Source organism: Pseudophryne corroboree, unplaced genomic scaffold (genome assembly GCF_028390025.1).
Source record: "Pseudophryne corroboree isolate aPseCor3 unplaced genomic scaffold, aPseCor3.hap2 scaffold_822, whole genome shotgun sequence".
Classification (NCBI taxonomy): domain Eukaryota; kingdom Metazoa; phylum Chordata; class Amphibia; order Anura; family Myobatrachidae; genus Pseudophryne; species Pseudophryne corroboree.
Genome location: NW_026970401.1, coordinates 157,790 through 171,136, shown reverse-complemented (window position 1 = coordinate 171,136; position 13,347 = coordinate 157,790). Strand labels below are relative to the sequence as shown.

General features: G+C 32.5%; 7 non-coding genes across 7 annotated transcripts; all 7 read right to left on the bottom strand.

Moving 5' to 3' along the window:
- Nucleotides 1-1,412: 1,412 nt before the first annotated feature.
- On the bottom strand, nucleotides 1,413-1,486 carry TRNAI-AAU (transfer RNA isoleucine (anticodon AAU)). Its single transcript has one exon. It is a non-coding gene; the product is annotated as a tRNA-Ile (tRNA).
- A 3,255-nt stretch (nucleotides 1,487-4,741) lies between these two features.
- TRNAI-AAU (transfer RNA isoleucine (anticodon AAU)) lies at nucleotides 4,742-4,815 on the bottom strand. The gene has a single exon. It is a non-coding gene; the product is annotated as a tRNA-Ile (tRNA).
- Nucleotides 4,816-6,397: 1,582 nt separating this feature from the next.
- Nucleotides 6,398-6,471, bottom strand: TRNAI-AAU (transfer RNA isoleucine (anticodon AAU)). Its single transcript has one exon. It is a non-coding gene; the product is annotated as a tRNA-Ile (tRNA).
- Nucleotides 6,472-8,057: 1,586 nt separating this feature from the next.
- Nucleotides 8,058-8,131, bottom strand: TRNAI-AAU (transfer RNA isoleucine (anticodon AAU)). Its single transcript has one exon. It is a non-coding gene; the product is annotated as a tRNA-Ile (tRNA).
- A 1,600-nt stretch (nucleotides 8,132-9,731) lies between these two features.
- TRNAI-AAU (transfer RNA isoleucine (anticodon AAU)) lies at nucleotides 9,732-9,805 on the bottom strand. The gene has a single exon. It is a non-coding gene; the product is annotated as a tRNA-Ile (tRNA).
- A 1,588-nt stretch (nucleotides 9,806-11,393) lies between these two features.
- TRNAI-AAU (transfer RNA isoleucine (anticodon AAU)) lies at nucleotides 11,394-11,467 on the bottom strand. The gene has a single exon. It is a non-coding gene; the product is annotated as a tRNA-Ile (tRNA).
- Nucleotides 11,468-13,056: 1,589 nt separating this feature from the next.
- On the bottom strand, nucleotides 13,057-13,130 carry TRNAI-AAU (transfer RNA isoleucine (anticodon AAU)). The gene has a single exon. It is a non-coding gene; the product is annotated as a tRNA-Ile (tRNA).
- Nucleotides 13,131-13,347: the final 217 nt, after the last annotated feature.

Sequence of the window (13,347 nt, the reverse complement as noted above, 5' to 3'; positions counted from 1 at the left end):
TATTAGATAGGATAATAACAAAGATTAAGGCATCTACTAATAGTATAAAAATAGACAATTTAGACAAGGAGTATATGCAAATCTAATCAAAATCAATCTAAAAAATCTAATACACAATTTTTAATTGTAAATTTACAGATTGTTGAAAAAGATAATCCCAGGATGTAATCCATTATGTATTAAATTTAGTATGTTTTACCAAGTTGTGTATGAATAACTTTTAACAAAAAAATATATATATATTGGGGAAGTAGCTTATTGTGCCCATTGGAAATAAAGAATGCTAGCCCATTTTGGAATGCAAAGCTTAAGAAAATACAAACTTCAATCCATAGGAAAGCACTTTTTATTTAGTCTACACTCTGTAATCATACTATATCTTAATTTACAAATTGTGATGTCATTATCAGACTTAACTCACAAGAGACTTTCATCCTTGGTCTATAAAAAGGCAGTCCTCTGTTATAAAGCTTGAAACAATTGTAAGTGGCTGATATGCAAATATGGAAATACAGAAAAACTGTCAATTCAATGCTAGGATAACATAAGGGGTGATGCTCCAACTGAAATTGGTCCTAGGCATTTAGGTTTCTAGTATCTATCTTCTCCTTTAAAAAATAGGTTACTTTTTATATATTATCATTGGTTTTGGACAAATACTCTACATAATACCTATTGCATCCCTGAACTTATTAGAAACTTGAAATAATATATATAAAGTATTGAATTTCTTTTCTTTGCATTTAAAAGATGAGCGCACTTCAGTAGATGCCATTGCTCAGGTGAGGGTTCCATGGTGTAATTTTTAGCACCCTGGACTTTGAATCTAGTCATCTGAGTTCATATCTCGTGGGAGCTAACATTGTTTATTTTCCTTTTGTTCAAAGCTCCATTTTCATTCAATGTATGAGTATTGCAAATCTTCATTTAAAATTCATATAAATTCCATAATATTCAGTGGTGTCCTTTGTTTAAACTCATTTTTAAACTTATCAAATCAGAAGTATGTCAAATATTTGGAAATAAGAAAACATGCAATAAGAATGCAGAGATCCATTACTTGTGCTCTGGTCTTTAGAAATTCTCCATTTTTTTTACTTCAGTGTGCACTAATGAGAGGGGAGCACATATCTCCTTCTTCTTCTAGTAACACCTAGTGCCCTCTATGTTTGAGCAGCAATATAACTGATTAATTTGCCCTTGCATATCTTAGTTATGCCATATTGCTTGATTTGAGACAAAAGTCACTGAGCCATGTAGAGAAAAATCTTCTTCAGCCAAAGGATGACACTCCCACTGGCTTCTGATATGTATTTGAAGAGATTTTGTGATATATGTGTCTATGATGTTTTCAAGTATTCATGCACTCAACCGATGAGCTTATTCCATTCTTGTCCATCAAGAAAAGCAAATGGCCCATACGGGGATCGAACCCATGACCTTGATGTTATTAGCACCACACTCTAACCAACTGAGCTAACCGGCCACAGATATTACTGCAAGAAAACACAAAACTGGCAAATGTACCTCAAAGCACAGATCATATTTTGTTTTTATAGCATTTCATTTTTCAAAAAAAAGCTTAAGCCATAGAGTCACTTGAAGCATGGGTATCATAAAAATGCTCCAGTTTCTTTCCACATTACAAAATAAAAATAAATATTAGATAGGATAATAACAAAGATTAAGGCATCTACTAATAGTATAAAAATAGACAATTTAGACAAGGAGTATATGCAAATCTAAGCAAAATCAATCTAAAAAATCTAATACACAATTTTTAATTGTAAATTTACAGATTGTTGAAAAAGATAATCCCAGGATGTAATCCATTATGTATTAAATTTAGTATGTTTTACCAAGTTGTGTATGAATAACTTTAAAAAAAATATATATATATTGGGGAAGTAGCTTAATGTGCCCATTGGAAATAAAGAATGCTAGCCCATTTTGGAATGCAAAGCTTAAGAAAATACAAACTTCAATCCATAGGAAAGCACTTTTTATTTAGTCTACACTCTGTAATCATACTATAGCTTAATTTACAAATTGTGATGTCATTATCAGACTTAACTCACAAGAGACTTTCATCCTTGGTCTATAAAAAAGGCAGTCCTCTGTTATAAAGCTTGAAACAATTGTAAGTGGCTGATATGCAAATATGGAAATACAGAAAAACTGTCAATTCAATGCTAGGATAACATAAGGGGTGATGCTCCAACTGAAATTGGTCCTAGGCATTTAGGTTTCTAGTATCTATCTTCTCCTTTAAAAAATAGGTTACTTTTTATATATTATCATTGGGTTTGGACAAATACTCTACATAATACCTATTGCATCCCTGAGCTTATTAGAAACTTGAAATAATATATATAAAGTATTGAATTTCTTTTCTTTGCATTTAAAAGATGAGCGCACTTCAGTAGATGCCATTGCTCAGGTGAGGGTTCCATGGTGTAATTGTTAGCACCCTGGACTTTGAATCTAGTAATCTGAGTTCATATCTCGTGGGAGCTAACATTGTTTATTTTCCTTTTGTTCAAAGCTCCATTTTCATTCAATGTATGAGTATTGCAAATCTTCATTTAAAATTCATATAAATTCCATCATCTTCAGTGGTGTCCTTTGTTTAAACTCATTTTTAAACTTATCAAATCAGAAGTATGTCAAATATTTGGAAATAAGAAAAGATGCAATAAGAATGCAGAGATCCATTACTTGTGCTCTGGTCTTTAGAAATTCTCCATTTTTTTTTCTTCAGTGTGCACTAATGAGAGGGGAGCACATATCTTCTACTTCTTCTAGTAACACCTAGTGCCCTCTATGTTTGAGCAGCATTAAAATAACTGATTAATTTGCCCTTGCATATCTTAGTTATGCCATATTACTTGATTTGAAACAAAAGTCACTGAGCCATGTAGAGAAAAATCTTCATCAGCCAAAGGATGACACTCCCACTGGCATCTGATATGTATTTGAAGAGATTTTGTGATATATGTGTCTATGATGTTTTCAAGTATTCATGCACTCCACCGATGAGCTTATTCCATTCTTGTCCATCAAGAAAAGCAAATGGCCCATACGGGGATAGAACCCTTGACTTTGGCATTATTAACACCACGCTCTAACCAACTGAGCTAACCGGCCACAGATGTTATTGCAAGCAAACACAAAACTGGCAAATGTACCTCAAAGCACAGATCATATTTTGTTTTTATAGCATTTCTTTTTTTTAAAAAAAAAAAAGCTTAAGACATAGAGTCACTTGAAGCATGGGTATCATAAAAATGCTCCAGTTTCTTTCCACATTACAAAATAAAAATAAATATTAGATAGGATAATAACAAAGATTAAGGCACCTAGTAATAGTATAAAAATAGACAATTTAGACAAGGAGTATATGCAAATCTAAGCAAAATCAATCTGAAAAATCTAATACACAATTTTTTATTGTAAATTTACAGATTGTTGAAAAAGATAATCCCAGGATGTAATCCATTATGTATTAAATTTAGTATGTTTTACCAAGTTGTGTATGAATAACTTTTAACACAAAAAAAATATATATTGGGGAAGTAGCTTAATGTGCCCATTGGAAATAAAGAATGCTAGCCCATTTTGGAATGCAAAGCTTAAGAAAATACAAACTTCAATCCATAGGAAAGCACTTTTTATTCAGTCTACACTCTGTAATCATACTATAGCTTAATTTACAAATTGTGATGTCATTATCAGACTTAACTCACAAGAGACTTTCATCCTTGGTCTATAAAAAAGGCAGTCCTCTGTTATAAAGCTTGAAACAATTGTAAGTGGCTGATATGCAAATATGGAAATACAGAAAAACTGTCAATTAAATGCTAGGATAACATAAGGGGTGATGTTCCAACTGAAATTGGTCCTAGGCATTTAGGTTTCTAGTATCTATCTTCTCCTTTAAAAAATAGGTTACTTTTTATATATTATCATTGGGTTTGGACAAATATTCTACATAATACCTATTGCATCCCTGAGCTTATTAGAAACTGGAAATAATATATATAAAGTATTGAATTTCTTTTCTTTGCATTTAAAAGATGAGCGCACTTCAATAGATGCCATTGCTCAGGCGAGGGTTCCATGGTGTAATTGTTAGCACCCTGGACTTTGAATCTAGTAATCTGAGTTCATATCTCGTGGGAGCTAACATTGTTTATTTTCCTTTTGTTCAAAGCTCCATTTTCATTCAATGTATGAGTATTGCAAATCTTCATTTAAAATTCATATAAATTCCATCATCTTCAGTGGTGTCCTTTGTTTAAACTCATTTTTAAACTTATCAAATCAGAAGTATGTCAAATATTTGGAAATAAGAAAAGATGCAATAAGAATGCAGAGATCCATTACTTGTGCTCTGGTCTTTAGAAATTCTCCATTTTTTTTTACTTCAGTGTGCACTAATGAGAGGGGAGCACATATCTTCTACTTCTTCTAGTAACACCTAGTGCCCTCTATGTTTGAGCAGCATTAAAATAACTGATTAATTTGCCCTTGCATATCTTAGTTATGCCATATTACTTGATTTGAAACAAATGTCACTGAGCCATGTAGAGAAAAATCTTCATCAGCCAAAGGATGACACTCCCACTGGCTTCTGATATGTATTTGAAGAGATTTTGTGATATATGTGTCTATGATGTTTTCAAGTATTCATGCACTCCACGATGAGCTTATTCCATTCTTGTCCATCAAGAAAAGCAAATAGCCCTTACGTGGATCGAACCCGTGACCTTGGCGTTATTAGCACCACGCTCTAACCAACTGAGCTAACAGGCCACACATATTACTGCCAGCAAACACAAAACTGGCAAATGTACCTCAAAGCACAGATCATATTTTGTTTTTATAGCATTTCATTTTTCAAAAAAAAGCTTAAGCCATAGAGTCACTTGAAGCATGGGTATCATAAAAATGCTCCAGTTTCTTTCCACATTACAAAATAAAAATAAATATTAGATAGGATAATAACAAAGATTAAGGCATCTACTAATAGTATAAAAATAGACAATTTATACTAGGAGTATATGCAAATCTAAGCAAAATCAATCTAAAAAATCTAATACACAATTTTTAATTGTAAATTTACAGATTGTTGAAAAAGATAATCCCAGGATGTAATCCATTATGTATTAAATTTATTATGTTTTACCAAGTTGTGTATGAATAACTTTAAAAAAAAATATATATATATTGGGGAAGTAGCTTAATGTGCCCATTGGAAATAAAGAATGCTAGCCCATTTTGGAATGCAAAGCTTAAGAAAATACAAACTTCAATCCATAGGAAAGCACTTTTTATTTAGTCTACACTCTGTAATCATACTATAGCTTAATTTACAAATTGTGATGTCATTATCAGACTTAACTCACAAGAGACTTTCATCCTTGGTCTATAAAAAAGGCAGTCCTCTGTTATAAAGCTTGAAACAATTGTAAGTGGCTGATATGCAAATATGGAAATACAGAAAAACTGTCAATTCAATGCTAGGATAACATAAGGGGTGATGCTCCAACTGAAATTGGTCCTAGGCATTTAGGTTTCTAGTATCTATCTTCTCCTTTAAAAAATAGGTTACTTTTTATATATTATCATTGGTTTTGGACAAATATTCTACATAATACCTATTGCATCCCTGAGCTTATTAGAAACTTGAAATAATATATATAAAGTATTGAATTTCTTTTCTTTGCATTAAAAAGATGAGTGCACTTCAGTAGATGCCATTGCTCAGGTGAGGGTTCCATGGTGTAATTGTTAGCACCCTGGACTTTGAATCTAGTAATCTGAGTTCATATCTCGTTGGAGCTAACATTGTTTATTTTCCTTTTGTTCAAAGCTCCATTTTCATTCAATGTATGAGTATTGCAAATCTTCATTTAAAATTCATATAAATTCCATCATCTTCAGTGGTGTCCTTTGTTTAAACTCATTTTTAAACTTATCAAATCAGAAGTATGTCAAATATTTGGAAATAAGAAAAGATGCAATAAGAATGCAGAGATCCATTACTTGTGCTCTGGTCTTTAGAAATTCTCCATTTTTTTTACTTCAGTGTGCACTAATGAGAGGGAAGCTCATATCTTCTTCTTCTAGTAACACCTAGTGCCCTCTATGTTTGAGCAGCAATATAACTGATTAATTTGCCCTTGCATATCTTAGTTATGCCATATTGCTTGATTTGAGACAAAAGTCACTGAGCCATGTAGAGAAAAATCTTCATCAGCCAAAGGATGACACTCCCACTGGCTTCTGATATGTATTTGAAGAGATTTTGTGATATATGTGTCTATGATGTTTTCAAGTATTCATGCACTCCACCGATGAGCTTATTCCATTCTTGTACATCAAGAAAAGCAAATGGCCCATACAGGGATAGAACCCTTGACCTTGGCATTATTAGCACCACGCTCTAACCAACTGAGCTAACCGGCCACAGATGTTATTGCAAGCAAACACAAAACTGGCAAATGTACCTCAAAGCACAGATCATATTTTGTTTTTATAGCATTTCTTTTTTCAAAAAAAAAAAAGCTTAAGACATAGAGTCACTTGAAGCATGGGTATCATAAAAATGCTCCAGTTTCTTTCCACATTACAAAATAAAAATAAATATTAGATAGGATAATAACAAAGATTAAGGCATCTAGTAATAGTATAAAAATAGACAATTTAGACTAGGAGTATATGCAAATCTAAGCAAAATCAATCTGAAAAATCTAATACACAATTTTTAATTGTAAATTTACAGATTGTTGAAAAAGATAATCCCAGGATGTAATCCATTATGTATTAAATTTAGTATGTTTTACCAAGTTGTGTATGAATAACTTTAAAAAAAAATATATATATATTGGGGAAGTAGCTTAATGTGCCCATTGGAAATAAAGAATGCTAGCCCATTTTGGAATGCAAAGCTTAAGAAAATACAAACTTCAATCCATAGGAAAGCACTTTTTATTTAGTCTACACTCTGTAATCATACTATAGCTTAATTTACAAATTGTGATGTCATTATCAGACTTAACTCACAAGAGACTTTCATCCTTGGTCTATAAAAAAGGCAGTCCTCTGTTATAAAGCTTGAAACAATTGTAAGTGGCTGATATGCAAATATGGAAATACAGAAAAACTGTCAATTCAATGCTAGGATAACATAAGGGGTGATGCTCCAACTGAAATTGGTCCTAGGCATTTAGGTTTCTAGTATCTATCTTCTCCTTTAAAAAATAGGTTACTTTTTATATATTATCATTGGTTTTGGACAAATATTCTACATAATACCTATTGCATCCCTGAGCTTATTAGAAACTTGAAATAATATATATAAAGTATTGAATTTCTTTTCTTTGCATTAAAAAGATGAGTGCACTTCAGTAGATGCCATTGCTCAGGTGAGGGTTCCATGGTGTAATTGTTAGCACCCTGGACTTTGAATCTAGTAATCTGAGTTCATATCTCGTTGGAGCTAACATTGTTTATTTTCCTTTTGTTCAAAGCTCCATTTTCATTCAATGTATGAGTATTGCAAATCTTCATTTAAAATTCATATAAATTCCATCATCTTCAGTGGTGTCCTTTGTTTAAACTCATTTTTAAACTTATCAAATCAGAAGTATGTCAAATATTTGGAAATAAGAAAAGATGCAATAAGAATGCAGAGATCCATTACTTGTGCTCTGGTCTTTAGAAATTCTCCATTTTTTTTACTTCAGTGTGCACTAATGAGAGGGAAGCTCATATCTTCTTCTTCTAGTAACACCTAGTGCCCTCTATGTTTGAGCAGCAATATAACTGATTAATTTGCCCTTGCATATCTTAGTTATGCCATATTGCTTGATTTGAGACAAAAGTCACTGAGCCATGTAGAGAAAAATCTTCATCAGCCAAAGGATGACACTCCCACTGGCTTCTGATATGTATTTGAAGAGATTTTGTGATATATGTGTCTATGATGTTTTCAAGTATTCATGCACTCCACCGATGAGCTTATTCCATTCTTGTCCATCAAGAAAAGCAAATGGCCCATACAGGGATAGAACCCTTGACCTTGGCATTATTAGCACCACGCTCTAACCAACTGAGCTAACCGGCCACAGATGTTATTGCAAGCAAACACAAAACTGGCAAATGTACCTCAAAGCACAGATCATATTTTGTTTTTATAGCATTTCTTTTTTCAAAAAAAAAAAAGCTTAAGACATAGAGTCACTTGAAGCATGGGTATCATAAAAATGCTCCAGTTTCTTTCCACATTACAAAATAAAAATAAATATTAGATAGGATAATAACAAAGATTAAGGCATCTAGTAATAGTATAAAAATAGACAATTTAGACTAGGAGTATATGCAAATCTAAGCAAAATCAATCTGAAAAATCTAATACACAATTTTTAATTGTAAATTTACAGATTGTTGAAAAAGATAATCCCAGGATGTAATCCATTATGTATTAAATTTAGTATGTTTTACCAAGTTGTGTATGAATAACTTTTAACACAAAAAAAATATATATTGGGGAAGTAGCTTAATGTGCCCATTGGAAATAAAGAATGCTAGCCCATTTTGGAATGCAAAGCTTAAGAAAATACAAACTTCAATCCATAGGAAAGCACTTTTTATTCAGTCTACACTCTGTAATCATACTATAGCTTAATTTACAAATTGTGATGTCATTATCAGACTTAACTCACAAGAGACTTTCATCCTTGGTCTATAAAAAAGGCAGTCCTCTCTTATAAAGCTTGAAACAATTGTAAGTGGCTGATATGCAAATATGGAAATACAGAAAAACTGTCAAGTCAATGCTAGGATAACATAAGGGGTGATGTTCCAACTGAAATTGGTCCTAGGCATTTAGGTTTCTAGTATCTATCTTCTCCTTTAAAAAATAGGTTACTTTTTATATATTATCATTGGGTTTGGACAAATATTCTACATAATACCTATTGCATCCCTGAGCTTATTAGAAACTGGAAATAATATATATAAAGTATTGAATTTCTTTTCTTTGCATTTAAAAGATGAGCGCACTTCAATAGATGCCATTGCTCAGGCGAGGGTTCCATGGTGTAATTGTTAGCACCCTGGACTTTGAATCTAGTAATCTGAGTTCATATCTCGTGGGAGCTAACATTGTTTATTTTCCTTTTGTTCAAAGCTCCATTTTCATTCAATGTATGAGTATTGCAAATCTTCATTTAAAATTCATATAAATTCCATCATCTTCAGTGGTGTCCTTTGTTTAAACTCATTTTTAAGCTTATCAATTCAGAAGTATGTCAAATATTTGGAAATAAGAAAAGATGCAATAAGAATGCAGAGATCCATTACTTGTGCTCTGGTCTTTAGAAATTCTCCATTTTTTTTTACTTCAGTGTGCACTAATGAGAGGGGAGCACATATCTTCTTCTTCTTTTTCTTCTAGTAACACCTAGTGCCCTCTATGTTTGAGCAGCAATATAATAACTGATTAATTTGCCCTTGCATATCTTAGTTATGCCATATTGCTTGATTTGAGACAAAAGTCACTGAGCCATGTAGAGAAAAATCTTCATCAGCCAAAGGATGACACTCCCACTGGCTTCTGATATGTATTTGAAGAGATTTTGTGATATATGTGTCTATGATGTTTTCAAGTATCCATGCACTCCACCGATGAGCTTATTCCATTCTTGTCCATCAAGAAAAGCAAATTGCCCATACGGGGATCGAACCCGTGACCTTGGCGTTATTAGCACCACGCTCTAACCAACTGAGCTAACCGGCCACAGATGTTACTGCAAGCAAACACAAAACTGGCAAATGTACCTCAAAGCACAGATCATATTTTGTTTTTATAGCATTTAATTTTTCAAAAAAAAGCTTAAGCCATAGAGTCACTTGAAGCATGGGTATCATAAAAATGCTCCAGTTTCTTTCCACATTACAAAATAAAAATAAATATTAGATAGGATAATAACAAAGATTAAGGCATCTACTAATAGTATAAAAATAGACAATTTAGACAAGGAGTATATGCAAATCTAAGCAAAATCAATCTAAAAAATCTAATACACAATTTTTAATTGTAAATTTACAGATTGTTGAAAAAGATAATCCCAGGATGTAATCCATTATGTATTAAATTTATTATGTTTTACCAAGTTGTGTATGAATAACTTTTAACACAAAAAAATATATATTGGGGAAGTAGCTTAATGTGCCCATTGGAAATAAAGAATGCTAGCCCATTTTGGAATGCAAAGCTTAAGAAAATACAAACTTCAATCCATAGGAAAGCACTTTTTATTCAGTCTACACTCTGTAATCATACTATAGCTTAATTTACAAATTGTGATGTCATTATCAGACTTAACTCACAAGAGACTTTCATCCTTGGTCTATAAAAAAGGCAGTCCTCTGTTATAAAGCTTGAAACAATTGTAAGTGGCTGATATGCAAATATGGAAATACAGAAAAACTGTCAATTCAATGCTAGGATAACATAAGGGGTGATGCTCCAACTGAAATTGGTCCTAGGCATTTAGGTTTCTAGTATCTATCTTCTCCTTTAAAAAATAGGTTACTTTTTATATATTATCATTGGGTTTGGACAAATACTCTACATAATACCTATTGCATCCCTGAGCTTATTAGAAACTTGAAATAATATATATAAAGTATTGAATTTCTTTTCTTTGCATTTAAAAGATGAGTGCACTTCAGTAGATGCCATTGCTCAGGTGAGGGTTCCATGGTGTAATTGTTAGCACCCTGGACTTTGAATCTAGTAATCTGAGTTCATATCTCGTGGGAGCTAACATTGTTTATTTTCCTTTTGTTCAAAGCTCCATTTTCATTCAATGTATGAGTATTGCAAATCTTCATTTAAAATTCATATAAATTCCATCATCTTCAGTGGTGTCCTTTGTTTAAACTCATTTTTAAACTTATAAAATCAGAAGTATGTCAAATATTTGGAAATAAGAAAAGATGCAATAAGAATGCAGAGATCCATTACTTGTGCTCTGGTCTTTAGAAATTCTCCATTTTTTTTTACTTCAGTGTGCACTAATGAGAGGGGAGCACATATCTTCTACTTCTTCTAGTAACACCTAGTGCCCTCTATGTTTGAGCAGCATTATAATAACTGATTAATTTGCCCTTGCATATCTTAGTTATGCCATATTGCTTGATTTGAGACAAAAGTCACTGAGCCATGTAGAGAAAAATCTTCATCAGCCAAAGGATGACACTCCCACTGGCTTCTGATATGTATTTGAAGAGATTTTGTGATATATGTGTCTATGATGTTTTCAAGTATTCATGCACTCCACGATGAGCTTATTCCATTCTTGTCCATCAAGAAAAGCAAATGGCCCATACGGGGATCGAACTCGTGACCTTGGCGTTATTAGCACCACGCTCTAACCAACTGAGCTAACAGGCCACAGATATTGCTGCCAGCAAACACAAAACTGGCAAATGTACCTCAAAGCACAGATCATATTTTGTTTTTATAGCATTTCAATTTTCAAAAAAAAGCTTAAGCCATAGAGTCACTTGAAGCATGGGTATCATAAAAATGCTCCAGTTTCTTTCCACATTACAAAATAAAAATAAATATTAGATAGGATAATAACAAAGATTAAGGCATCTAGTAATAGTATAAAAATAGACAATTTAGACTAGGAGTAAATGCAAATCTAAGCAAAATCAATCTAAAAAATCTAATACACAATTTTTAATTGTAAATTTACAGATTGTTGAAAAAGATAATCCCAGGATGTAATCCATTATGTATTAAATTTAGTATGTTTTACCAAGTTGTGTATGAATAACTTTTAACACAAAAAAATATATATTGGGGAAGTAGCTTAATGTGCCCATTGGAAATAAAGAATGCTAGCCCATTTTGCAATGCAAAGCTTAAGAAAATACAAACTTCAATCCATAGGAAAGCACTTTTTAGTCAGTCTACACTCTGTAATCATACTATAGCTTAATTTACAAATTGTGATGTCATTATCAGACTTAACTCACAAGAGACTTTCATCCTTGGTCTATAAAAAAGGCAGTCCTCTGTTATAAAGCTTGAAACAATTGTAAGTGGCTGATATGCAAATATGGAAATACAGAAAAACTGTCAATTCAATGCTAGGATAACATAAGGGGTGATGCTCCAACTGAAATTGGTCCTAGGCATTTAGGTTTCTAGTATCTATCTTCTCCTTTAAAAAATAGCTTACTTTTTATATATTATCATTGGGTTTGGACAAATATTCTACATAATACCTATTGCATCCCTGAGCTTATTAGAAACTTGAAATAATATATATAAAGTATTGAATTTCTTTTCTTTGCATTTAAAAGATGAGCGCACTTCAGTAGATGCCATTGCTCAGGTGAGGGTTCCATGGTGTAATTGTTAGCACCCTGGACTTTGAATCTAGTAATCTGAGTTCATATCTCGTGGGAGCTAACATTGTTTATTTTCCTTTTGTTCAAAGCTCCATTTTCATTCAATGTATGAGTATTGCAAATCTTCATTTAAAATTCATATAAATTCCATCATCTTCAGTGGTGTCCTTTGTTTAAACTCATTTTTAAACTTATAAAATCAGAAGTATGTCAAATATTTGGAAATAAGAAAAGATGCAATAAGAATGCAGAGATCCATTACTTGTGCTCTGGTCTTTAGAAATTCTCCATTTTTTTTTTACTTCAGTGTGCACTAATGAGAGGGGAGCACATATCTTCTACTTCTTCTAGTAACACCTAGTGCCCTCTATGTTTGAGCAGCATTATATTAACTGATTAATTTGCCCTTGCATATCTTAGTTATGCCATATTGCTTGATTTGAGACAAAAGTCACTGAGCCATGTAGAGAAAAATCTTCATCAGCCAAAGGATGACACTCCCACTGGCTTCTGATATGTATTTGAAGAGATTTTGTGATATATGTGTCTATGATGTTTTCAAGTATTCATGCACTCCACGATGAGCTTATTCCATTCTTGTCCATCAAGAAAAGCAAATGGCCCATACGGGGATCGAACTCGTGACCTTGGCGTTATTAGCACCACGCTCTAACCAACTGATCTAACAGGCCACAGATATTACTGCCAGCAAACACAAAACTGGCAAATGTACCTCAAAGCACAGATCATATTTTGTTTTTATAGCATTTCATTTTTCAAAAAAAAGCTTAAGCCATAGAGTCACTTGAAGCATGGGTATCATAAAAATGCTCCAGTTTCTTTCCACATTACAAAATAAAAATAAATATTAGATAGGATAATAACAAAGATTAAGGCATCTACTAATAG